The 26,329-nt window shown below is 39.7% G+C and overlaps 1 protein-coding gene across 3 annotated transcripts in view; it reads left to right on the top strand.

Moving 5' to 3' along the window:
* Positions 1–4,936: 4,936 nt before the first annotated feature.
* Positions 4,937–26,329, top strand: part of ATP2B1 (ATPase plasma membrane Ca2+ transporting 1) — a 133,515-nt gene continuing 112,122 nt past the window's right edge. For all 3 annotated transcript variants that reach the window (XM_082665182.1, XM_082665181.1, XM_082665179.1), the window contains exon 1: positions 4,937–5,050. The gene's annotated coding sequence lies outside the window, so the exon portion shown is untranslated. The remainder of the gene's footprint in view (positions 5,051–26,329) is intronic.

Here is a 26,329-nt window from a genome sequence, read left to right as displayed (position 1 = left end):
TTTGGATTGGGCTGTTTGTTTTTCGATATTGAGCTGCATGAGCTGCTTGTATATTTTGGAGATTAATCCTTTGTCAGTTGCTTCGTTTGCAAATATTTTGTCCCATTCTGAGGGTTCTGACTGTAAAGTTATAGGCAGATTTTCAACTGCTGGGAGCTGGGTGCCTCAACCCCTGTGTCATTCAAGGCTCAACTTTATTTCTACCTGGAAGAAAAAAAATGACCCTGAAGGAGTTCCCTGGGGTCACCAGAATAAAAGAACAAGGCAGTGGATAAAAATTTAGAATTTATCATTGGAGAGGTGATAGTTCATTTGTTTATTCATTTCAAACTAATTTTATTTTAATCACCTATTATGTGCCAGATCTTATTAGGCCTGGCATGTAATAAATGTTTAATGAAAGTTTCTTTGTATAAAAGAATAGATGAATTACTACCTTGATGCTAATGCCTCCTAAACAGTAGGCATCTTCCATGTTTTCCTTCCTTAGTAAACTGAGAGGATAATTGTCAAGATCAACAAATGACTAATGAATAAATTAGTAACATTATCCTTATCCTCAGTGGGCTGAAGTCATGAAAATGGGTGAACTTTATGAAAGTCAGGATAGAAGGAAATGCTCAAGTATAAGAACTTAATATTGGAAATAGCCAGGGAAAGAGAATGAAGAACTAAAGAAGAACACAACAAGAGAATGTCAGGACAAAGGAGGGAAACAGAGACTGTGAAGTGCATCAAAGTCACCTAAAGGAACCATCAAAAATGCCTATCCTCTGGCTCCACTCTAAACAGTCAGGGTCAGAAGCTCTGCCACTACGGCCCCAAGAATTTGCATTGCTAAGCTCACACAGGTGATTCTTCGGCACATTCTAATATCTTGAGAACAAAGGAGGGGGTTCAAAGGAAAGGAGGGCAATAACGAAAAATTATATAAAACTATAAGCACTAAATAATCTGAAAAACATAAGATGCACCACAGATGTGAGAAAAATCCTTCTGACTTTCCTGTTTGGGGCATAAAAAATATTGAAGCACACACCAGGGTGGGTGGAGCAGAAAGCTGTTAGCCTGGATCCTTGATTCTGTGTTCAGCAACTGAATCAATCATACTATCACCTACCTCTGAACTTCTAACGTGAGAATAAGCCCCTATTCATTAAAGTAAGTCAAGTAAAAATGTATATTCTTGTTTGCAGCACACTTACTTTGTAATAAGGGATAAAGAATGCATGCTTATGAAAAATAATAACAGCTCCCGAGCGTTTTTTTAACGCCAATTTTTCTGTTAAGAGCTTAATATAAACATTTCACCAAAACTTCACAACAACCCTATGATACACCATAACTCACCATTATTAATGGGAAAATAAATGAGTTACATATGGAGGTGAAAGGTAACAAAGGTAGTAAATCTATGTTTCATAGATAAAGAAAGGATAGGAAAATGGATGTGGTAAACTTGCTAATTCTCAGGTACATTTCCTGGCATTTCTATTCCCCATCTTCTTTTGCATTAATTTAAATCTCCTATATATTTCGTGGCACCAGTCAAGTCCAAATCCTCATTTAGGAAATCTTCCTCAAGAACATTTAAGTAAGAGCTTTCCATTTTTTTTGAGTCTCTGGAATTTAGATTTAGGGCCACACTCTATGACCTAGATACTACATATGGGGTAGAAAAAAAATGCCTTATACTGAAGGGTACAGGATGTTAAATAATTCCCATCAAATTATGACATCTAACCGTTTCACATTTTTCACCTATAAAAATTTTCCATTATGTGACTTGAAAATTCTTATTCTAGGCTTACCTGTAATCATACTTCATTTAATTCAGCAAATGTAATTAGTTTGTTACTTATAGATAACAGTTCTCTGCGGCTTTCAGCTAAGTAATGTTTCACTTCATATCTCTCTCTCTGATGATCCAGGTTAATGGAAATTTGAGAACGTACACAACTACTTTTTATGAAGCGTTGAATATTTTTCCTCTTTTGCCTCCCTACACCTGTCAGTTCTCTTTAGTATTCTGCAATGATTAGCACTGACACATTCACATACGTATAAAAGTGTACTTTGGGAAATGATATAGTTTTAAAAATATGCTGCTGTTGGTATGCCTTTATTTTGTCCCCTCGATAGATGAATGTGACAGAATTCTTGAGGGAATAAAGATCCTAATGTTTCCCTTTACACTTAATTACATTGAGGATTTTAGAAATCTGTCTCCATAAGTTATATAAGATTAGTTCATATTGAATTGATCAACTTATTAGAACAGATGTCAATAGTTGAGATTTATGCCACTAAATGAAACATACTTTAACAGTTTGCAAAATACATTATTTTGAATACACAGCCTGTCTTCAAGCAACGTTAACATCCCAAATAGTAACTTGCCATAAGATTTAAATACCTTTATAAAATTTTCATTGTAACTAAAAATAAATATTTAAAGCATATTAAAAGTGGTTTAGAAGATTAAGTATTTCAACAATAAATTGCATTATATTGTTCTTATTATGCACCAATATATCTATGGATCAATTGAATCCATAGAGTAAGTGAGGTCTAAGATTAAAAGAATACGGTTGTATCATATACAGTGGCATTCTTGAATTTAAGTAGTTCCATTTTTTAAGTAATCAAATATTTTCTTGATTTTTACAATGAAAAATATGCCATTAAGAAGGTTTCAGTGCTAAACCTTCGGGAGAAAAAGATGAATTTTCTATATATAATGTGTACAGTTATATATTGCTTTCTGTTTGAAGAATGAAAATATAAAAACCAAACTACACAGTACAATCATCTTGACTATGACAGTAAAAATATACTATTGTATGTGACTCACATTTCATTAAAATGCACATAAATATGTTCTGGGATATATATGTATATAATCTCCATAAATGAAAACTCTACTGAAATCATGTTCTAAAATGAAGATGCTGAGTAATTTTTCATGACCACAACACTGTACGAGCATACCGTTTGTTATTTGGAACTGCAACAAACCCACAAAGTGAACAGATTCTAGTTTAATCTATTATCCATTTTGCTAGTGCACTATAGCAATGAATCATATATTACTTTAATGTCAAATTCTTGATTAAAGTAGAATACATAATTCAATTTTCTATTGCGACTTCCTTGGAGGAAAAGTTGGACAAAGGCCAATGAGTCTTAAATGTCTCTAAGCCGTTTTGAAAAGTTAATCTGTTCTTCTGTTAAGAAGTTTTGAAATAGTGTCAGGAAGGGCTGTTGTACCCACCAACCAATTTCTTATCAGTGATTAATGAGAGGAAAAAACGGGGTCATCCTGCCCAGTGCTTGTTTTGCATGTCAAGGGCACAGCTCAAAATGTTGGTACTGTTTGACCTGGTAAGATACGTAAATTGATAAAAAAAATTTTCAACAGGGTTAACTGGGTTTTTTTTGCTTTTTAAACTTCTCACATATTTAGTTTTTAAATCCTTCAAAACTATTTTAATGTAAACACTACCAGAGTGAACATACATAATAAAGTCCTTCGCATCGACTGTTTGCTTTTAGGAAGACGTTACAGACATTAATTTTTCCAGTCCTGGAGTTAAGAGAAAGGAGGAGCCTCTGCAGAATTTATCTTTTTGTTCCGATTAAGTGGTATTGAAAATAACACGGACAAGTTCTCTAAAGCAGCGGCGACAGTTCAAACAGAGGCGATTAGACGAAGATGGAGCACGATGTCTTAGGTAAGACACAAATCTTTGAACACGTGTGTATGTGTGTGTAGGAAAGAAAACCCGTTTTATTTCTGAAAATGTCACTACGGTGGTTTCTTTTTTATTAACTTGCAAAATCTCTTGAAGGTTGTGGCAAAGCATGTTACCTTTCAGCATCTCAATCCCTCCCCCCTCCGAGATGCTACAAGTGAACTGAAGAGCCAAAGGCTTGGCATAGGTAGAAAACGCAAACCCCAAAAGAAGACACGGGGATTCTGAGCGCAGATCCTGATGGGCCTGTTCACACCGGCCGAACGCCTGCGTTAACTCTTTGGGCGCTGCAGCGGGTATCCCCGGAGTCTACGGGCCCGACCGGCAGAAACAGAGATGGAGCGCCCCTCGCCCGTGGGGGGTGTGGGCTGTCCTCCTCCAAGGAGGGAGCGAGCTAGGCGGCACTTTTGTCGTCCGGCGCGTGCGTCACGGCCCGGGACAGGAACCGAGTCCGGTACAGAGTGGAGCAGAGACATGGCGAGGAGCCGCTCAAATGTCCGCGGACGCGGGGGTCTGCGTTAACCGGTCCTCGCCTGGAGGGCTTGCCCTAGCCCGCCCGCCAGCCCGGCTCCCGGGCTCGGAGGAGCGCAGACCCGGGGTTGCCTCGGGCGGGACCCCAAGTAAAGGGCGCCCAAGTCAGCCTGCGGCAGACATCGCTCTCCTGCCTCCACAGTTGCGGGGGCCGCCCGGACCCGCTCGGAAACAGCAGCTGTGACTGACGGCGTCACCGCCCCGCTTGTCCGACCCACCCCCTCCTCCCCCTCCGCCCCCCCGCCCCGATACGTCATGGAAACAAGGACGTCAGAGCCTTTCAGCCAATCGCTGGCAGCGACAGGAGGAAAGGGGCGAACGGGAGGGGGCGGGGGCAGCGGCCGGCCGAGGCGCTCAGCGGAGGAAGAGAGGGAGGGGCGCGTGGAGGCACGAGTCCCCCGCCCCTCACTCCGGCCACCCTTTCCCCACCGCGCGGCAAGTGCTAATCATCGGGCGCGCGCTCGCCAGCCGGGGGCGCGCTCTCCGGGTCCTCCCCTTAAACGCCCTCTCGGCTCCGCTCAGCTCCCAGTCTCCGTCCGAGTCGCGCTTCCTCCCGCGCGCGCGCCTGCCCGCCCCCAGGCTCCCCGCGGGCCGCGTCACGTGACCGCGCCTAGCCAAGGCGGCAGCGGCGGCAACGCGAGCTTCGGCGGCGGCGGCGGCGGCGGCGGCGGCGGCGGCGGCAGTGGCAGTGGCAGCAGCTGCGCCGCCAGCGTGGAGCGGGAGGCGAGAGGGTGTGGAGAGAAGGGAGCGCCAGACCGGAACGGGTGAGTGTTCACCTCCCCTTGTCTCCCCCTGCAATCTTGCGGGCCACCCGGTGCAAGCGGCGCCCCTGCCCGAAGCTTCGCGTAGCCCCCTCGTGCTCCGCTGTCCGCTCTCCGGGGGCCGCAGGCCCCGCCCCGAGCGGGTCGGGCTGCGGTGCTCCCGGAGGGGGCTGCACCCCGCCCGCCGCTGCCTTTGCGGACGGCGGCGTGAGGCCGGCAGAGCTGCCCGTGCTGAGCGCGGCGCGCCCTGTGTGCGGCTCTGCGGAGCTCAGGAGGCGGGTCCTGCGGGGACGCGGGCGGCCACTCGGCGGCTGCCGGGCTCTGGGCGGGGGCCGGCCGGGCGCCGCCTCCTCCTCCGCCGCCGGCGCCGCCGCCTCCTCGCAGTGCAGCGTGAGTAGGGAGCCCCGGCTGGTGGAAGCCGAACCTCTCGGCTCTGTGGCCACCTCATCCTCGAGGTGCAGCCGAACCTCCGCCTGGCGCTCTGAGTCCTGCGAGCCGCCTGCGGACGGGCTGAGGACCGAGCCCCCGTTCTCTGCGTTTCCCGCTGTCCTCACCGCCCCCTCCCCCCGACCCTCCTGCAGCCTCCCCTTCCTTTCCCCTTCGGAAAATGGTTCCTGCTGCTTGGCGAGGTGAGTGGCGGCCGTCGCCCGTCCGCGGCGGGGGCGGCGGGACAGGTCACCTGCGGGGGAAGCCTGGCGGAACACGGAGGTGGGGGCGTCGCGGCGGGGCTCCTGACAGCTGGGTGCTCCGTGGACTGCGCGGATTCGGGAGAAGTTGGCGGGGGCGTTCCGGCGCCCCCTCGCAGGTTGTCTCCCGCCGCGCCCGCCCTGGCAGATCGTAAAGGTGAGCGGCTTCCTCGGCGTGCGCCTCAGCGCCGGGTCCGGCCGGGAGTCCCCGCCCAGGGCTCCAGGGACGGGGCTCGGTGGGATTTCGCGTCTAACCCCGCGGCTCTTCACTTCTCCGAGCCGCCTCCGCCGCGCCATAGCCCATCTTGCGGCCGGCCGCCCCCGCTCCAGCGCCTGGTGACCTTGAGGGCAACGGTGCCCGGCACTCTTTCCCCGCGCCCCGGGAGGGTCACCCCTCTAATCCCCGGCTTCAGCCCCACTGGCGCTCCGCGGGCGGAGAGCGGGGCCGGGGTCGGCCCCCGGCTGGGGCTAGTTGATTGATGCGTGTCACACCGGATGGCGATTCCCCGGGAGTTGGAGAACAGTCTCGCCTTTATCCCGGTGTCTGTTGTCTGGCCCCCCAGGATGTTCTCGGTTGCTTCGGATTCGCGTTCTTAGACTTAGTTTAAAAGAAAGAAAAAAAAATCCTGCGTCCTCCACCCCCTTTTTGGAAGGGTCAGTAAGAGCCGCATTCCAGTTGCGGAGGTGGGGGGGGTGTACTCCCTTTATTCCATCCTGCTGGAGAATCCTGTGGCTTAGCTAGTTAGCGACCCCTGGTTCTGCGCCGCGGTCACTGGCCAGGTTGGTGTCTGTGCGTATTTCATTCACCAGTTTTCTGCCGGACTCGCAGCGCTGGGAGTGCTCGAATCCTGTGCGGTGCATTGGTGCTTGGCGCGGAGGGTAGGGCAAGAGGTGCTCCTGGGGTCTTTAAACCTGCGGAGGGCTCAACCCTCCTCTGCACGCGTAATTTTGCCTTTCCTGGGGTTAGAGCGCAGCAGGCAGCCACCTTTGGCCGCTATGCATGCCACTTTTCTGGGTTTATTAATAATCTAATGGCTCCTGTTGGTATCGATTGCTGTTCATGATCAATTAGTTATATGGATTTTTTTTCATACGCGTGTAGGTATATGCTTATATCTGGACTGTTTGCCTTTCAACATGGAAGCCTTTGTTGTGTTTCACCTCCCCCCACCTGAGGACAGTCTTATTTTAAAATAAAGCTCTTGTTCAGCGTGGGTGTATTTTATAATAAAAGTACTTGTAAGGATCTGCTTTGTATGAGGCTCTCCTCGGGCAGAGGGTGTGTAACCCTTTGGATAGTGGCCCACGTGAGTGAATGAAGGGCCTTCACCGCTTGTCCTGCTGCCAGCCTTCCCCAGACTCCCTGTCCTTGTGTGTGGCAGAGGCGGATTGGGGGAATTAGAGGGATTGGAGGAGAATCTGCTTTTTGTACTTGAGCGTTTCATCTGGGTCCCCCTCCCCCTGTTTTTTTCTTTTTTGTCCTGGTGAGTTCAAATTTGAAGTAAATAGGAACATACTCCTTAAAGGGAGACTTTGAGAACTAGTATATGAAATGGGCTTCTTTAGCCATGATTTCAGGGGGCCGTTTTAGTTTCTGTGCTTTGCATGAATTTCTGTAATTAAGGGTGGATCTCTGTCCTGATTTTGGCTTGGGTGTAACTGCAAAGATCTTAGAAAAGTTAGTTATTTCCTACCATATAGTCTGCAAAAGTGAGTCACAATCGGGTGAGTTGAGGACAGAGCGCCACCTTTAATTTAAAATTTCAGCATTTTCTTTTATTAAAATGGTGAAAATTCAGAGAACACCCTCTTGATTTTTGTTGCAGTTGTCATTACTGGCATCCCCATTTAGATGTGTAAGGTGAAATTGTCTTCATTTTCCCGTATTCTGCAATTCCTCACTCTTTTAGGGGTGTTTCTGCAACTGTATGGGAAATCATGGTTTTTTAATTGAAGCTTGGGATTTAGTGTAGAACTCTGAGATGAAGTGAGAAACTAGATTTGATTTGTGCTTATGATAAAATAATAGGGTCAGTAATAGTCTGGATCTACTTAGGAAAAGAAATAAGGAAAGTAATAGCTTCATTGTAAATAGATATTTAAAACTAGCCGTTGCCACCAAATAAGGGTACCCACCAGCATGATAGTGGTTTTATAAATTTTTTTAGCTTCTGTGCTATAAAGAGATTCTAAAGTAAACATGCAAAATTATTAACCTTGTTTGAATAAGGTATAGTAATTTTTTTTTTGTTTTTCATCTTCCAACAGCTTGCCTTTTATGGTTTGACTGCAGATTTTACAATTAATTGTTTTTAAATAATACAAATGAGGACTTCCAGCAGGAGTACTTACCCTCAAAGTTATTGAAGACTATATTGGAAAAAGTGGTTTCTGTGCATGGCTCTTCTCAAATGTATCAATATCTTATATAAAAATGAATGGAGTTTTTAATGCTTAGAAAACATGTGCTGTAGTGACGGCTAAATGGGTGAGATTTCCTTCCCTGACCACTTGATCCCTTCTGTCCCCCTCCCTCACAAATCAAAAACATGAGGTACACTATCTCTTTAGACACAGGATATCTTCTGATGATTGTGACTGCAGATGTAACATAAAAAAAGATTCAGCTTTCAAGTAATGAATAAATAAATGTGTGGATATTACTAAATATAGTTTTAATTGCAAACCACAAGATCGTTACCATTTCTATCTGCATTTAATTTTTAATTCACCACTTGTAGTTTCTTCATAGACTACTGTAAAGCATAAGCTATTGAGCTACAAATAGTTTTATTAAGTTAAAAAATCTGCTTGTGATGAAAGGTAGTTTATGCTTTTCAGTCTGGAATATGGCCCCAGGTTAAAGGACATCATTTGAGCAATTACGTTGATGTATGCAGAGTAATTATACATTGTTATGCATATCTTGGTAGAATCCTTGATTTGGGGGTTAAATTTACCAATTTCCTTTGTCTGACAGATATGTTAACTTAATTTTGGGTGCAGCATTCTCTTACCATGTGAATTGAGTTGTATGGGTCAACAGGTTTCAAGAGGAATGGCCAATTACAACTATTGGTGGTCTTTTGCAGTACTAACAAAAAAGTGTATTTACCCCCTTTTTTTTCTTATGTTTTTACACATACCTGCAGTTGAAACTGGTCATTTCACTTTTTACTTCTGGAATTTTGTAATGAATGAGAAAATTAAAGGAGTAAGGATCAGGGAGCAGAAAATTAAGTTTTTGCAGCTTGGGTAAGAGTATTTACTCACTCCGTTGGAGAGGAATAGTTATTTTCTAATAGGTGTCATGATATATATATAGAAGGGTACGTGAGAGCAGCTTATTTTGGAATGTATAGAATCTAAGGTAACATTGAAGGAAAATGATACAATAGGTATGGGGATAATTTTCAAAAAAAAAAACTTTAAAATATTTGGTTTTTAGCTTTTACAGATATTTTATACACACACACATATACATTGTTGTCTTGTTAAAATTTTTTTTATGGAAATTGTCCAGCATGTGAAAGTAGAATATTATACTTAGTGACCAGTTTTGACAGTTATCAATTCATGGTGCATGTAATTTCATTTCTGTTTTTACACAAGAAATATATCTATTATAAATGGGGGCATAAGACAGATGACTATTAAATTCTTATGTTTTATATTTATAATTTATAGGATATATACAATAATGTACAACATCTAGTTGAATCTGAAAGGTCAATTTTTATGTTTATTGTTTCTGTAATAGTCTGTTTTACAGCAGGCACCTAAAGATAGTGTCTCTCAAATTTTACTCTTAATGATAATGCCTTTGATTTATGAAATGCTTTACAGTATTTCAGAGTGTATTACATAGTATCCCTTTTGATTCTCACAGTAAATCTGTGAAATTAGTAGATAGCTGTACCTTCCTTGTTTGTTAGGTAGGTAAAATGATTTCTCTAGGCCCTAAGGTCATATAATATAGCCAGCAGCTAGATTGGCCAGAACTGGATTCTAGATGCCTTCTAGTTTTTGCTTCATTGCTCTTTCCATTATACATGTCTACGTAAGTTTGTGAAAGTTATATAAGTTTATGAAAATCAGGTTCTGACCACAGTAAATTTAATAGTGGAATATAAACAGATTTGTTTGGGTTTAACTTATAAATTTAATCGTTGCTTGTATTTGGTATAATATAAGCAGTTCATATCCTGATTTGCTTAACAGCTGAGTAAATGAATTTGAACATATTTGAAATACTATATTTTTAATATTGTGGATAGGATTATCTTTAAGTTAGGAATTATGTTTACAAAGACTGGTTAGTCCTTGAAATGATTAGGGGTGTCTTAAATCTTGACTTAAAAATAAAATGGCCTGTACTAAAAGTTTCTTTTTTAAATTTCTGCTGTCATTTTTTCATGTATTTGGTTTTTTTCTGCCACAGCTTGTTACTTAAGTCTTTTTGAAATATTAATTCAGTATGTAATGAAATTTAGTTTTAAAAGGTCCCAAATGAGATTTTAGTTCTTGATATCCAAAACCTTGCTATAAAGCTCACAGGGAAGGTGGTGGTTCTGCAGAAAGTGTGCAGGAGGGTCACCTGGGGGAGTTACTGAAAGTGCAGACTCCGTGGCATTGCCCCCGCAAATCTGATTCAGCAGATGTGAGTGGGGCCCAGTAGTCAGCATTTTGAGAAACACCCACGTTAAGTTTGCATTTCGCTTAAAATTATATTACGTAGTTGAGATGCCTTTATAAATTAGAAAGACATCATTGATTTATTTGACTGTGAGCATAGTGCTTTCAAGTAGTTTTGACTATTGTAGCCAAGTTTGATTTGTGGACTTGGTGGTTTTTGTGACAATTGTAAGACTGGTAAATTGAAAATATTTTTTTATCTGTGTGCACTGTCTTCTTGCAGAAGATCCATCTACGGTTATTGAGTTACTTATTTATTAAGCACTGTGAAAGTCCTAGATGGAAAATGTTCTGTTTGTTTTCGTGCCCCAGCGTCTGCCATTCCAAATGACCTGAACATGGGGGCTTATGTAAAAATAATGCATGCTGTGTCAGTACAGTACTGTATATTTACATACATGTGATATGCTTTAGTCTAGCTCTTATTTTATGTTAGAAGGAAAGACTTTGGATGTTCCTTCAAACTAAAAGGACATAAATTGGTGGATAAGTAGTGGTCCTTATTAATTTCAGTTAACAAGTAGCTGTTCCTTCAGAAACAGCAGGTTAGTCCTTAATGATCTTTCAAGAATATTAATAGGACTAATTGATAATTTACCATTCTGTGCATGAAAGCAAAAGTTACTGCTGTTTTGCTTAATGTTAAAGAACAGATTATATAGTTCATCAGTCTACTGTAAGAGCCATTTGATGTAAACTGATCTGACTTTAACCATTTTATCTACCCTATATGGATTACTTTCTGTTTAAGACCAGATTTAAAATGCAATTGTTTTTGCTTCATGTATGACACTATAGTAAGTAGCCTGCATCTGTTTTTAAAATAGATTTTATAATGAAATTAATTTCAAAACAGGTCCATCTCAAGACTGTGCTGAACACTTTTTTGATCATTTGTTACAAAACCTTAGGCTTGTTCGCTGCGCTTTAGAATATATTTAGGAATCATGGGTTATAATTTACTAATGGTTGTGGAAATCTAAGCTCATAAAGATTTCTGGTAGAGAGATACAGATAAACTATGGTAAACCTTTCACCATATTCTTTTTTTTTTTTAACATCTTTATTGGGGTATAATTGCTTTACAATGGTGTGTTAGTTTCTGCTTTATAACAAAGTGAATCAGTTATACATATACATATGTTCCCATATCTCTTCCCTCTTGCCACCATATTCTTTTAAAGCTATTTTTCATTAAAAATTTCCTAAATAACTTTGTTAATTATTCTAAACAGTATGCAGTGTTTTTAGTTACCTCTTTGGTAGGAATATTATTTGGTATTTCTAAGTACAATAACTTTCAACAATGTGGTGTTGCAAAATCCAGGATACCTGGATTTGTATTAATATTTTTGTCACTTCGGCCTCTGGAGGAAAAAACAAGGATAGTTTTGAATGGACCAGTGCTTGCTTACATTGTGAAATCTGAGATGATACTCCCTAACTGTAAACTGGTATGACTATTATAAAGACTTGACAAATTTAGGACTAAAAGTTGTGTGTTCTGAAAAGTAGATCATAAAAAAGGATTTGTCTGTTTAAAAGATGCTTTTTAAATAACTTGATTATTAACAATGTGGATTTATTGTTCATTGTATTAACTCAGTGAGTTGGTTTGCTCCCAGAAGGATTCTAAGCAATCTTTTACTCTCAAAATTCTCAGATCTGCTGCTCTAATCTACCTTTGATATTTGTGCCAGAATTTTCTTGTTTTTAAGTAGTTTTGCTGCTGTCGTTTCTTGACTAAAACGCTCAGTGGTTCCTCATTTTTCTCTTTATCAAGATGCAGCTTGACTCTGAAGACCTTTTATAAAATAGCTCAGTATTCTAAAGTGCATTTTAGAACACCGATTCTAAGAAATATTAATAGGAGTTTTATGGAGGGAGAGGGGCAAAACCCAAATCCGAGATAGGCTAGTTTATGCAGTTTCCCATTTGGGACTTCTCCCATATTTTGCTATGGTAATATGGACTGAATCTATCTAAATGTGTTTAATGTTTTAAAAGCTCCCTTGTTTCACAGAATCCCTTTTAATGGAGCACCCACTTGTTGCTTTTCTGTATTACTTAACCAGGATCACCACTTTGCACACCTCTGGGGGGTGCTGTTTGCAATGTGAATCAAGTTTCTGGAGTTGAGAGCAGAGCTGCAGTACTATACTGCTGACTCCTCACTGCGGGACAGTCATGTCTGGCAGTCTCCTGCGTACACTCTTCTCATTCCTTTTGCTGTGACATCATTATGATTTTCCTCTCACTTGATGGGACCCTTGATCTTGTCTGTCTAAATGTTCCCATTCTTCAAAACTCAGCATTCATCTACCTTTTGCAGTCATCACTCATTAACTTTCTTGTCTGAATTGCTGTACATTTGTAGTCTGGGTCATACAGTTCCCATCTATTATATATCCTTTTTGTCTTAGTAATTTCATTCAGGTAAGAACATGAGTTCTTGAGGATATATAGAGTTTTATCCCATAAACGTCCAATCAGTATTTTTCTGGCGGATTGATTTAGGACTTAGACATTGTGTAGCTTGCGTGAAGGTAAAGTGGATAAAGTGGAGGAATTTTTCTTGGAGAATTTCTAAAGACTTTTTACCTTTGAAATTTTAGCTTTGCTCAGATGGATTCATAGGACAACCTGTTTTACTTTTGGAGGGCAGCCGCATTTCATAGACTGTTGCTAGGACAATAGAATTTAGCTTCTCCATAGGAAGTCATTTCCATTTCTTAACTGTGGTGTAGTAATTTGTCCATTCTAGACAAATTACAGTAGCTAAAATTTGTCTTAAAATGACCAGTTTCACTTTTCTTTTAGCTCATGACATTTTTCCTTTCATCAACATTGATGTTCTTAAGATGTGCCTGTTGCATCTGTAATCCATTAGCATATTGCGTGATGTAAAATGCCATAATTTTTTTTTTTTTTTTTTTTTTTTGCGGTACGCGGGCCTCTCACTGCTGTGGCCTCTCCCGTTGTGGAGCACAGGCTCCGGACGCGCAGGCCCAGCAGCCATGGCTCACGGGCCCAGCCTCTCCGCGGCATGTGGGATCCTCCCGGACCGGGGCACGAACCCGCGTCCCCTGCATCGGCAGGCGGACTCTCAACCACTGCGCCACCAGGGAAGCCCAATGCCATAATTTGAAGCATATATTATGGTCCAAAATTTACAGTGTGATACCCTTGTACTTACTGCTTACCGATAGGAGTACTCTTGGAGTCAAGCTTTTAAATGTCTGTTTGCTGCAGGTTCTGATTTTCTGAGAGAGTTCTTCATGCATCGAGCGTGAACTCTTGGCCCATGACTTGGCGCATGATCACTGTAGGCGTCAGGAAGATGTGTCGATATATGGTCTTTGTTAACGTTTAAAGCATAGCAGTGTGGTTATTCTTCTGCCTTCCTTAGGTCAAGGCAGGAAAGCCTGTACCTGACTTTATCATTTCTTTTGAATGCTCATGTAGTACATGGAGTCATAATTTCAAACATTTAAGCAATTAATGATTTATATAGATTTGGCACGTAAGCTGTTGTAGTTTTAAATGCTTGAAAAAAGTTGCTCTCCATAGATTATGCACTTTCCAGTGTTTAGCACCGCTGAAACTGTACAGGTGTACTGATCTTGAGTGTTCTCCCAACCCTTTTACATTTTATAGACCTAACTCTTGGTAAGGTATTATGGAAGGAATTAATCGTTGATCAAAAGAGGAGTGTAGAACAGTTTTAGTAGTGAAAAAAATAAAAAGAAAGCTGTGAAGGCAGACATCAGTGGAATCAGCAAAAGTGAAATGGGTTAGAGTATGATCTTTTCCTACTAGATTTTGATCTTTCCTCTTGGGACAGACGTGGATGGCATTGGCATATACTCCATGCTGCCTTGCTTATACTTAGAGTTACATGAAATTTTCAGTTCCTTTACTGTAATTCTGTCCTTTTTTTCTCTACTTATGCCCCAAATCAAGTGAGTGATGCTTTAACTACCCTTTTCTGTTTGTTTAAAAAGTGAATCACAAACTTCAGGTACTTTACTTTGCACACTCCTGACAACTAGTACTATGGTGGAGAACTGTTGAGTTAAAGGGCAAGTATAGGGAGCTGAAAACAAGGAAGGTCAGTCAGTGAAATGGGAAAGAGATGATGGCAAAGTCCAGGAAAAGGATATCCTCCAGCATCAGACCCTCTGAATGTCGGGTATCAGAAAAACAAACACCAATCAGCCCTTTTTTGCATGAAGAGTGGATTTAGGATAAAATTTAAATTCACCTGCCTTTAAGCTTAAACTCCACTTTTTGAATATATATATTGAGCACTGGAACTTACCTGATTCTCTTTTGCCTCTGGACGCTCTTGCTACATCGTTCCTTTTGCCAGGAATGCCCACCTTTCTCAGAGACTGTATATCTGTATTTTATTGAAGTATAGTTGATTTACAATGTCGTGTTAGTTTCAGGTGTAAAGCTCAGTGATTCAGGTGTATATATGATTGGATTTCAGATTCTTTCCCCTTATAGGTTATTACAAAATACTGAGTATAGTTCCCTGTGCTGTACAGTAGGTCCTTGAGCCTGTGTATCTTCATGGTATTCCTATGTGTGACTAGACCTAAAACTTCTGATTTGGGTTTTCAACTCTGTGATGTTGTCTTAAGATCTCTCCAGATTTAAATTTGAGTTTTATTGTTGCCACTAAAAAGCCAAGTGACCATGGGTAAATCACTTGGTTTCTTTATTACCTCCCACAAAAGTACAAAATATAAAATCAGAGAATTTTATTAACTTGTCTTTCTTGGAAGTTTTGACTTTTAAAACAATATGTCCACAGTAGGTCTTCTTCTCTCTCCACCTTGTCCCAAATTTTTAACTGTTGAATTTATTTTTTAGGTTTACCATCTAATTTTGCCTTTAATTTATCATTTGGTGTTTCATCGATGATCTGTTTCATTCATGAAGACAGTTTAGCTTTTCAGTAAATCTATTTATCTAAGACTTGCATTAAAGAAGTGGCATATCAGTGGCATTTGACACCTACTTCCTGTCAAAGTTTGCTAAAATGAGAGTGAGTGTGAGTTTACAGTATTTGTTAAGATCCGCAGCCACCTTCCCTCACTTTGCTTTCAGGATGCTGGCCAGAGTTGAAGTGTCTTCTCTGAGAACTCTGACTAGCTCAAGGGAAAGGAACCACTAATCTGCTTTCTGTCATTATAGATTAATTTGAACTTTCTAAGGTCTATATACATGGAATCATAAGGTATGTGTTCCTTTTTGGTCTGGCTTTCATTCAACATAATTTTAAGTTCATCCATGCTGCATATATTAATAGTTCAGTTCTTATTATTGCTGGTAAAGATTTCATTGCATGGATGTACCGCAGTTTGTTTATCCATTTACCCATTGATAGCCTTTTGGGTTCCAGTAACTTATGGTGTCTGTTCAGATCTTTTGTCCACTTTTTCATTAGGTTGTTTGTCTTATTATTGAGTTGTAGTTTCTTGATATCCTCTAAATAAAAGTACTTTGGGAAGCATTTGTGCTTGTGCTGGGGGTGGGAGGAGGAATAGTGTTTAAAGAGATTTATGTATCTAACACCTAAAACTGAAAAAGCAAGCAGGAGCACCGCAAGTATTATTTGTAGAAATGGAGTTAGGTACTAAAACGAAAGGTACCTGTTCCTTGTTGCCTGTGAATGTAAACTGGGATAAGGGGACTAAAAAAACTGCTGATATTTTTAAAAAGTCTTATAGACCTGTTTCTGTAAACAAACTTCATGCATATATAAGTTTGTCAAAACTAAAAATGAATACATGAGTGGAATAAGTTTATATCTGTGGATAAGCCAGGTGTGTCCCCTGTTCCGTTCTTGTGTCTGCGTGCAGTCTTGTGCAACTGAGATGCAGAATTCAGTATTACTTTGAATAAAAGAATCCATTTTTACTAAAGCATAAGTGAGCAATGTGGACTTGACTGAAAACTTACTTAGGGGAGGCAGTCCACTTAAGTTCCTTGATTTCTCCCTCAAGTCTTCCTCCAGTTTGCAAGTTCAAATTTCTCCCTCCTTTATTATGTAGAACAGTTGCTTGCCTTCTTTGGTTTCTTAGTTTCCCTTGGACTGTCCCTCACCATCACCACTACTCCACACGCACTCCAAGCAACTCATAAATACGTATGAAGAGATTTTTCTAAATAGTTACATATAGTCCTGTCCGTAGCTAAGAGTTTGATATGTGATTTCTTTATTTCTTCATCTGGGTAAGTATAGCATTTAATCCCATGAAATGTTGATTTGTGAGAGACTCTTTAATATGTTAAGGAGTACCCTTCTGTAGCTGCGTCTTAACAATTAACCATATTTTAAAATTCCACCCCCTTCACTAATTTCCTGTCTTCCCTTTGAAGAATTTGGTATTTGACAGAATTTCTTCCTCCTGCTCTTTCTTTGAAGGAAGAATCTCAGAGGGAAACAGTAGTCATCCCTTAAGAGATGCTGGAATTCAGAAAAGAAAAACAAAAACCTATGGTTTTTTTTGTCAAACTGGCATGAAAAATAGACCAGCTATAAAACACACTAATTACTTTGACTAGATAAAGGGAATTTAAAAATATTTAATAAAATGAACACTGGTGTAGCTACTTTCTACCTGCCAGATACTGTTTCAAGGAATTTACAGATATTAACCTGTTTAAATGAGTGGGTTCTGTGGAATTTGGGGGAGAGAAATTCTCTATCGAAAAAGATGAAAGGGGTATTAATGGTTTTAAAAGGGAATGCTGGAATACAGTGACTTACATAACTTTTCTACCAATTTAAAATATAACAATACTGATTGTATAATTTTTGGAAAATATAGAACAATGTAAAAATGAAACAAAATCACTATCTCTGAGAAATAGCCAGCTTTAACATTTTGATTTATTTCTGAACTTCAAAAAAATTTGTACATCTATTAACATGCTTGACATAATGTAGGTATAATTGTGTGGTTTTAAAAAGCTTTGTATTATTTTTCTCCTGTCATCAGATTTTTTTCATCAACATCATTTTAATAAGTGTGATATTCTATCCCATGGCTAGTCCCTTGTTAGTGGATGTTTGGGTTTTAAGTTTTTTCTCTTATGTTAAATAATCCTCTAGTGAACATCTTTTTTTTGTAGATTTTATCTTCATTTATGATTGTTTCCTTTGTAATTTCTGGGTTTAAAGGATTTTGGTAGTTTGTTATCTTTTGATTAACATTTTTTTGCCAGCCTCGTTGCTGAGAGGCTAGTTAGGTATTTAGGATTCTTTGTCTTTTCCTGCTATGTGTACAGTTGGTGCCACTCAACTTCTAGGTCTTTGCTTTACTTTCTCAAATTCTCATAGCCCTCTTAAAAATTCATAATTTGTTGTTGTTTACATGTTTGACACCTCCACGAGATACTCAGTTTGAGAGCAGGGACTGTTTATCTTTCTGTTACTCGCCTCTGGCACATAACTTTTACCTGTGATGTTCTTAATGACTCTTGAATGAGCCTCTTGTGTCTGGTCTTGAGCTTGAGTCCACTGACTTCAGACTCCAGTAAAATGCTTGTTTTGTCTCTATTTTATTTTTTTAAAGTCTTTATGGAATTTGTTACAATATTGCTTCTGCTTTATGTTTTGGTTTCTTGGCCCCAAGGCATGTGGGATCCTAGCTCCCTGACCAGGGACCGAACCCGCACCCCCCGCATTGGAAGGCGAAGTCCCAACCACTGGATCGCCAGGAAAGTCCCTGTCTCCCTTTTTTTGTTTGTTTGCGGTACACAGGCCTCTCACTGTTGTGGCCTCTCCCGTTGTGGAGCACAGGCTCCGGACGCGGACGCGCAGGCTCAGCGGCCATAGCTCACGGGCCCAGCCACTCCGCGGCATGTGGGATCTTCCCGGACCGGGGCATGAATCCGTGTCCCCTGCATTGGCAGGCAGACTCTCAACCACTGCACCACCAGGGAAGCCCCCTGTCTCTCTTTAGAAACTGTAATAGGCTTGTGGTGAGACTTTATCACAAGGCACTTTTTCTTTTAACTTAAACTGAAAATATGTCAGCTGAATCATACTATTGAAGATGAGAAATATTTTGTTATAACTGTGTTATATAAGTTTAATTCTTTCAGAAACAGTTCCACCATCCCTGCTTTTAAAGGGTAAGATAAACTTTACTCAGTGAAGTAGAATACTAAGAATAGACCCTTAGAAATGGATGTTACTTTTATTATTAGTTATTTCAAAATGTTGATAAAGTTTTCTAAAATGCTTCTTACAGATTAATACATCTTTTTTTTTTTTTTTTTTTTTTGCGGTACGCGGGCCTCTCACTGTTGTGGCCTCCTGTTGCGGAGCACAGGCTCCGGACGCGCAGGCTCAGCGGCCATGGCTCACGGGACCAGCCGCTCCGCGGCATGTGGGATCTTCCCAGACCGGGGCACGAACCCGTGTCCCCTGCATCAGCAGGCAGACTCTCAACCACTGCACCACTAGGGAAGCCCGACATCTTTTTTTTAACAGAGGAGAAAATTCTACAAAAGTTTGACATTAAGCTTTTAAGTGCAAGTGTATGTTGAATTAATCCAAAAAAAGTGGAGTTTCTGTATTTGTATATGAAATAAAACTTTAGGTTTAGGAAGGTGTCCTAGCAGGCTCTTCCTATGACATTGTATCTGACTTATTTTTAGTGCTCAGACTTTGAGTGGAAAACTTAAGATTTTGGATAAATAAATTCCTTCAAAAAATAGTTACGTGATCACTGTGCTAGACAGTAATAACTGTGACCTGCCAAGAAAGAGAGTCTGTTATGCAGAGCTTTCAGTCCGTCTCACTTCGTATGTCCAGCATTCCTTCTTGGTTTCCTTTTTTGTGCGGTGATTCATCAGGTGCTGTGTGCTTCCAAGGAACCTGTGTTAAGTGTGTGCACGTCTCCTTCCTAGTCTTTGATCTCTTCCTATAATGAATAGGGATATATTGTTTCCAGCTATTCTTTTTTTTTTTTAAGAGAATGACATATTTTTAAAAAAATTTTATTTATTTTTAATTAATTTATATATTTATTTTTGGCTGCATTGGGTCTTCGTTGCGGTGCGTGAGCTTCTCATTGCTGTGGCTTCTCTTGTTGTGGAGCACCGGCTCTAGGCACATGAGCTTCAGTAGTTGTGGCTCACGGACTCTAGAACGCAGGCTCAGTAGTTGTGGCGTATGGGCTTAGGTGCTCTGTGGCATGTGGCGTTTTCCCAGACCAGGGATCAAACTGTGTCCCCGGCATTGGCAGGCGGATTCTTAACCACTGCGCCACCAGGGAAGTTCCTCCAGCTATTCTTATACAAAGAAGAAAGACATTTTGGAGTCAGCTGTCAAACCTTCATATGGCAGTAGTTTTGCTACCATCGTTTCCTATTCTTAGAACTCTTGATGGTGATCTCTCTCCTGTCACTATTACTTTTGAAGTTTTTTGTTTGTTTTGTGTTTTTTTATTTGTTTGTTTTTTTAAGTTGCACTGAACTCTGCTTATATTCCACATACAACCAAGGTAGAGAGCCAGACTGTCAGTTCTGAGTTGCGTCATAATCTTGGACTTGCCCCTACTGTCTCCTTTCTTCTTTTTCTTTTTTTAATAAATTTATTAATTTTTTTTGGCTGCGTTGGGTCACTCAGTAGTTGTGGCACATGGGCGTAGGTCCTCTGTGGCATGTGGGATCTTCCCAGACCAGGGCTTGAACCTGTGTCCCCTGCACTGGCAGGTGGATTCTTAACCATTGAGCCACCAGGGAAGTCCCCTGTCTCCTTTCTTGTAGATTCAAGTTGAATGTTTCCCCAGGCTGAGGCTGCATTGGTGAAGGTCTTTGTGCTGAAAGGAAGGAAAACTCCTCCTTTGAGGGGTTTCTTTGGCTATGCTCCTCCAATATATTCAATACTAGGTAGCCCCGTAAGGCAGGTGCTGCAAGGAATTGAAAGGAAGAATTTTTGACTGGGTTTTGGGATCTAGAGAGATTATAGTTTAACTTAAAGCTACAAACGTACGCTAAGAGATTAGAGTCATCAAAAGTTACTAGATTATAGCAGTGTTGAGGACTTTAAAGATGACAGCTGCAGAAGTGGGATGTCCCAAGAGGAGGGAGAATAGGACAGATTATGTAGTTGGTTGAATGTAACTTTTTACATTTAGTTAGTAGTTAGACATCAACGTATATGTTTGAGTATTCAAAGCAGGTTTTTTTCTCCTAAGTACTGCCTCTTAATTACTTAGAAAAGTTAAAGGTGTAAAAGGATAAAATTATCATGACATTTCTCTAATGTTGAAGTCAGTGAATAATGGTGGTCTTGTCGTGGAATGCAATTTAGTGGATTAATTGCCATCCGAGATGCCTCTGAAAGGGAAAGGAATGAAAGAGGAAGGAGACCAGAAGAATGGGGAGAGGTGTGGGATTGTTTCTCTCCTAGCCTGAAGGCTATTATTTATCTAGCTTCCTGAACCATATAAAACATGTAGAAAACCAGGAAGTTGGCAGACAGACCCTCTTAGAAGCCAGGAGTCCATGCATCAGATCTCTCAGTGCCTCGCTCCACTTTAGGTGTTTAGTTTGTTTACTAGTATTTTAAATAAATTTCTATAGCATTTTGATAACTGGTTTCGCAGCAGCACACTGCAGATGAGAGCAGATTTGGAGGAACTGGAAAGGTTGTTCAGATGCAGGCACAAGTATTACAAAAAAAAAAAATTGAAAATTGACGTCATGAAAAAGGTTTTTACAATTTAAAATTGGAATTCACAAAACTAATAGCCATGGAAAATTTGGTTCAAAAACAGTAGCTCTGTGCTGCTCTGCTCATCTGGACTAGTCATCTTGTAGGACTCATCATGAAACTGCTTCGTGAAGCCCTCCCAACCTCTCCAGGAAATTGGATGCTCTCTCTTGGCACTTACTGAACTCTCAGGTCCAGTTAGACTCTGAGTCCCCCGTAGGACCCCATCTCTGCTGTCACAGTGATCACCTCAAGTCATACCACGAGTTCTTACTGTGGTACAGACGTGCCCAGCCTGCTCTTTATTCTCTGACATATCAATACTTTGTACATCATACTTTGTCTAAGTTCCTCGTATTACAAAATACTGCTGTCTCTTCAGGACACACTTTAAAAGCCAGTTCTTTGATGAGGCATTCCCCCACCTTCCCTAGGCAGGGTCATTTCCATGTCTGTGTTGCCATTGCTTTGTATTGTCAGTGTTTCCTTGGTTCTGAAACATTCATTAGAAAATAAATTACTGATTTAATAATAGTTGTGGGAGGTAAAAGTAGAAATTAAATATACGTACAGAAATACTTCAGCTAACTGGCAGAGGCATGTTACAGGCATATTCTACTTTCTTCGGTATAGGAAAATCTGAGTCCAAGCCTTTCCTGAGCTTTAAGTCATCTAAATCATTTTGGCCATTTGATTAAGAATCACAGCATGGTAACATGTTGCTTTTTATAACCTATGTTCTGTGATCTTAACAACTTTACAATTGACCTGTAACTTTGAAACTTATATATAGGTTTTGTCTGCATTTCTTATTGGTTTAAACACAAGGGTTTTTTTTTTATTGTCTTTGTGTGTTTTAATTTTTTTGTCTTTAATAGTAACTGAGTGCTAATGCATAAAAAGGAAACACTGCCCTTTCTTAGTTTGATAATTCTGTGGTTTTTCTGAGAGGTAGCAAATTCTGTTCCCTTTAATTGTTTTGCCTGGCATGTGACAATCTCTGTATAAACTAGCTTTTGGTTTCAGTGTTACTTCTTAATTATAAATTTCTGAAAGATATTTTAAGCAAAAATTGGGGACTCAGATTCCCATCAACTCAACAAGTGTGGAATTTCCTATTTTATGGGCTAAAAATGCTGGGAAGTGGAAAGAATGATTTCTGAAATATATTTAAGCCAGAGAAATACAGTATTTCTAAAATATCTTTTATTATCTTATATTTATCTGTGAAGTTCACACTCCTAGATAAACAGAGTTCTTCAAGGGTGAGGTCTAAGTTGGTGCTTGTCTATATCCCCAGGACCTAGCATAACACCTGGCACGTTGTAGGTCTTTTTCAAAAAAAAAAAAAAAAAAAAAGAGTGGTAATCCTCAGTGGTTACTTGCTGGTTTAATCATGTTTGACTTTTTCAAATTGTCCAAGAAAGTTTTGTGGTATGTTGTTGAAAGATTTTTGTGTAAAAATATTAAAATAAACTTTTTTTCTTTATAAGGATAAGCTTCAGCTTACGGCAAATATCTCACAACCCGATTTTGCTCCATAAATAAGTGCTTTTGACATGAAGAGTTTGAGTATTATACTGGTAACAGTCACAGACTTCAGACCACTGCTGTAGTTAAAGAAAATAGATTTGGCGGACCGGCTATAATATTTGAGGTCATGAGGATAAAGAATCTGATTTTCTTTGATAGTTAGAAGAAGATTGATTGTGTCAGAAGCATGTTGCATGTAACAGTTACTATCATATTTATTCTGCAAAGCCCTCCAGATAAGATGATGGCTTCTTTCTCTGAAGATAGAGAAATGAGTCAATTCACCTGCCCAGATGCTCAGTGGCAGAGAAGGCCTGTGGCCCCAGTTCTCTTAACTCCCCACTCTGCTGCTCTTTCTGCTATATACTGTTGAGCCTCTCACATGTTACCGGAAGTTTGAAAGTAATGTCAAGGGCTAGATTTTTTTTCTTTTTCTTTCTTGGAATTAAAGTGTTCTTGGATGATTTTTGACATGCTTACTTGTTTACCTAAGGCTTGATGGAAAATGTACAGGAGGCTAGAGATTTGGCTTATTCTGATTGACTCTAAATATTGACTACAAAAAGCCAAATTTAAATCTAGTTCTGCTTAGGCTGTAGGAAGTTTGTGCCACACATTTAAAGTGACAATGAAGACTTGATATTATCTTAATCTTAAAAGGAGAATTTATGTTACCAAAGATATTAGGAAATAGTAATTGTTAATGAAGTGTGGTATGTCTGATGATATCTGGGGAAAAAAGTTAAGGTCTGTAATAGAAAAACATAACATTGGAGATTCAAGGAAGCGTTCATGTCAAAATTAATAAGTGATAAATAATAATTGACAAAACACATGTTTATTAATTTTTAAAAAGCATAATTCTGTTGAATTCATTCCACAAGACTGAACAATTCATTTGGGTTTAGGATGTTGACATTCTGAATTGATTGAGATTCTGTGTTATGAAATATTGCCTTTTATAGACACTTGCCTCTGATAAACAACAGGTTCTATGATATAATTATGTTTTAAACCAATGTCCCTATAACATATAGTGTGTGAACTATTCACTTGTTAATGAAACTTATCTACAAAATTACTCTTGTTTTTTTTAGCATCTTTATTGGAGTATAATTGCTTTGCAATGGTGTGTTAGTTTCTGCTGTATAACAAAGTGAATCAGTTATACATATATCCCCATATCTCTTCAAAATTACTCTTGTTGATGTATCTTCTAGAAAATGAAGATTTGCTGTCATTGAGGATATTTCCTTTTAAAAGTGCCCCAGACTCTAAAGGAAATTTCAAAATAGGAGTGCTTGAAATGTTTTTAGCAATGACAGCCTTACTGGGATGAGCTAACATAATTAATTCTTAGTGTAAACATAGATATTGTTAGGTTATGTATTTTGATACGTCAGTTATTTCTTTATAGTCATACTACATAGTCATGGTAAGCATCTAGGATACAGTCTAGATTTATTAGATGCTTAGTAAATGCTTACTGGAAAGAACCCAACTATCCAGAAAGTTCACAACTGGCATTTCTATATTTTAAGAGTCAATATGTCAATATGAAATTAATTCAAAAAGTGAGTTCCAGGTTTGTCATGGGATCAGTATGAATTCAGTGCAGACCATTACAACGTCTGTATTTATACTCTTCTACAATGACATTTAATATTTAGAAAACACTTGCTAAACTTCTGTATACATAACAGAGTGTGTACCATGTTTATGGTGTAGGATAGGAGATGAAGGTGAGGATACAAAAGAAGTATCTCCCTGATTGGTTTATGATATATTGGGTACGATAGATGAATATACGTGTTTATATAGCAAATTAAAGAATAGATGAGGATTAAGAAGCCATATTGATGGTTTATATAAAATGTATGTATATATATGCAATGGAATATTATTCAACCATAAAAAAAGAAAGACATCTTGCTCTTTATGACAGCATGGATGAACTTTGAGGGCATTATGCTAAATGTCAGACAGAGGAAGACAAATACTGTATGATCTCACTTATATGTGGAATCTAAAAGACAAACCAGAACAAACAGATTGGTGATTTGCGGGAGTTTTGGCGGGAGGCAAATGGGTGAAGGTGGTCAAAAGGTACACACCCTGGGGATGTAGTATATATAGTGTGGGGACTGTAGTTAATAATACTGTATTGTATAGTTGAAAGTTGCTAAGAGTAGATTTTTAAAAGTTCTCATCACAGGAAGAAAGGTTGTAACTGTGTGTGGTGATGGATATTAACTAGACTCATCGTGGTGGTCATTGTGCAATATATACAAATATTGAATCATGTTTACACTTGAAACTAATATAATGTTACCTGTCAATTATATCTCAATTAAAAAAATATTGAGTATAGGCCATTTGGAATAAGGCAGCCTCCGAGCTGCAGATACGAATTTGTGTTCTTAAGTTTCATCTTAGAATCATGAAGGTTATTAGTTCTATTATTAGTCTGGGGCCAGGAAGGCAGGTCATATGGTAGAGGCTATTTTACAGTTCATTTCCAGTGTTTTGTAAGTGTTGTAAGTTGGGAGACCAGAGTGAGGTGAAGCTTAGCTATTGGAAGACCCAACTTCCTTCTGAGTCAGAAAAATTAAGTATATTCAGTGTTTAGACTACTTTTAAACATTTATTTGTAAACTGGTAATAATATTAAGTCAGTACTAGAGTTTTTGCAAGTAGAAATACAGGGCACTCAATTAAATTGAATTTCAGATGAATAATTCTTTAGTATAAGTGTATTCCAAGTAATGGATGGGATGTACTTATACTAAAAGTTATTTATTGGTTGTCTGAAATTTAGATTTAAGTGGGTGTTCTATATTTTACTCAGCAGCCCTGTTAGAACCTGACAAGACAGGCAGTAACAGAATGTGAATCTTTTCTCTAAGTTGGAAAACAGGAAGTTGAAATATAGATCATACATAGGTTTTTAAAAGGATGCCAATATTGAAAAAGTTTGAAGAGCATCTGTTCATTGCCAATCACAATAGAGAGGAGGTTTTTAGATTCTGGATGGAAACAACTGAAGTCAGTATAGTGAACCAAGGTTTTGAACCATTAACATGAACTTAAAACTGACTCTACATTGTGGCTCAGCTTCAGGCTTCTCATGTTTTTTCTGGTAGAAGAGACTATAAGCAAAAGATACAAGTAGTCTTAGATCCATGGAAGGGAACCACTGATGTTTTTGCACTTGGACTGGGAGAGGTAATGAGGGGCAGCATTTTGAGGGCAAAGAATTTAAGAGCTAGAAAAGATCTTAGAGAACTTGGTCCAACCCTCTCTTTTTTAGATGAGAAAACTGAGATCTGGGGACCCCACAACTTGCCCAAGATTGCGGTGAGGATGGAAAACCAGATCAGAATCCCATCTTAGTGCTCATTCCACTGTTAGGTGTTTAGTTCTCTTGAACTTTGACAGATATAATATCCCTTCAGTGAAATATTTGAGTGCCAGCTTTATGTTGTCTCTGGTATAGCTTCAGGTACTATTCTAGGTGCCGGATAATTTTGGTTAAAGCAGGTAGTCTCTGTCCTGTATAAATGGAAATTTATTGTCTTTCCATTTATTTATTGTAAGCAGTTGCTGCTCAGTGAGCAAGGTTTA

This window comes from Grampus griseus (genome assembly GCF_964374135.1).
Source record: "Grampus griseus genome assembly, chromosome: 11".
Taxonomy (NCBI): Eukaryota; Metazoa; Chordata; class Mammalia; order Artiodactyla; family Delphinidae; genus Grampus; species Grampus griseus.
The sequence above is the reverse complement of the archived record's forward strand: the minus strand, read 5'-3'. Positions and strand labels throughout refer to the sequence as shown.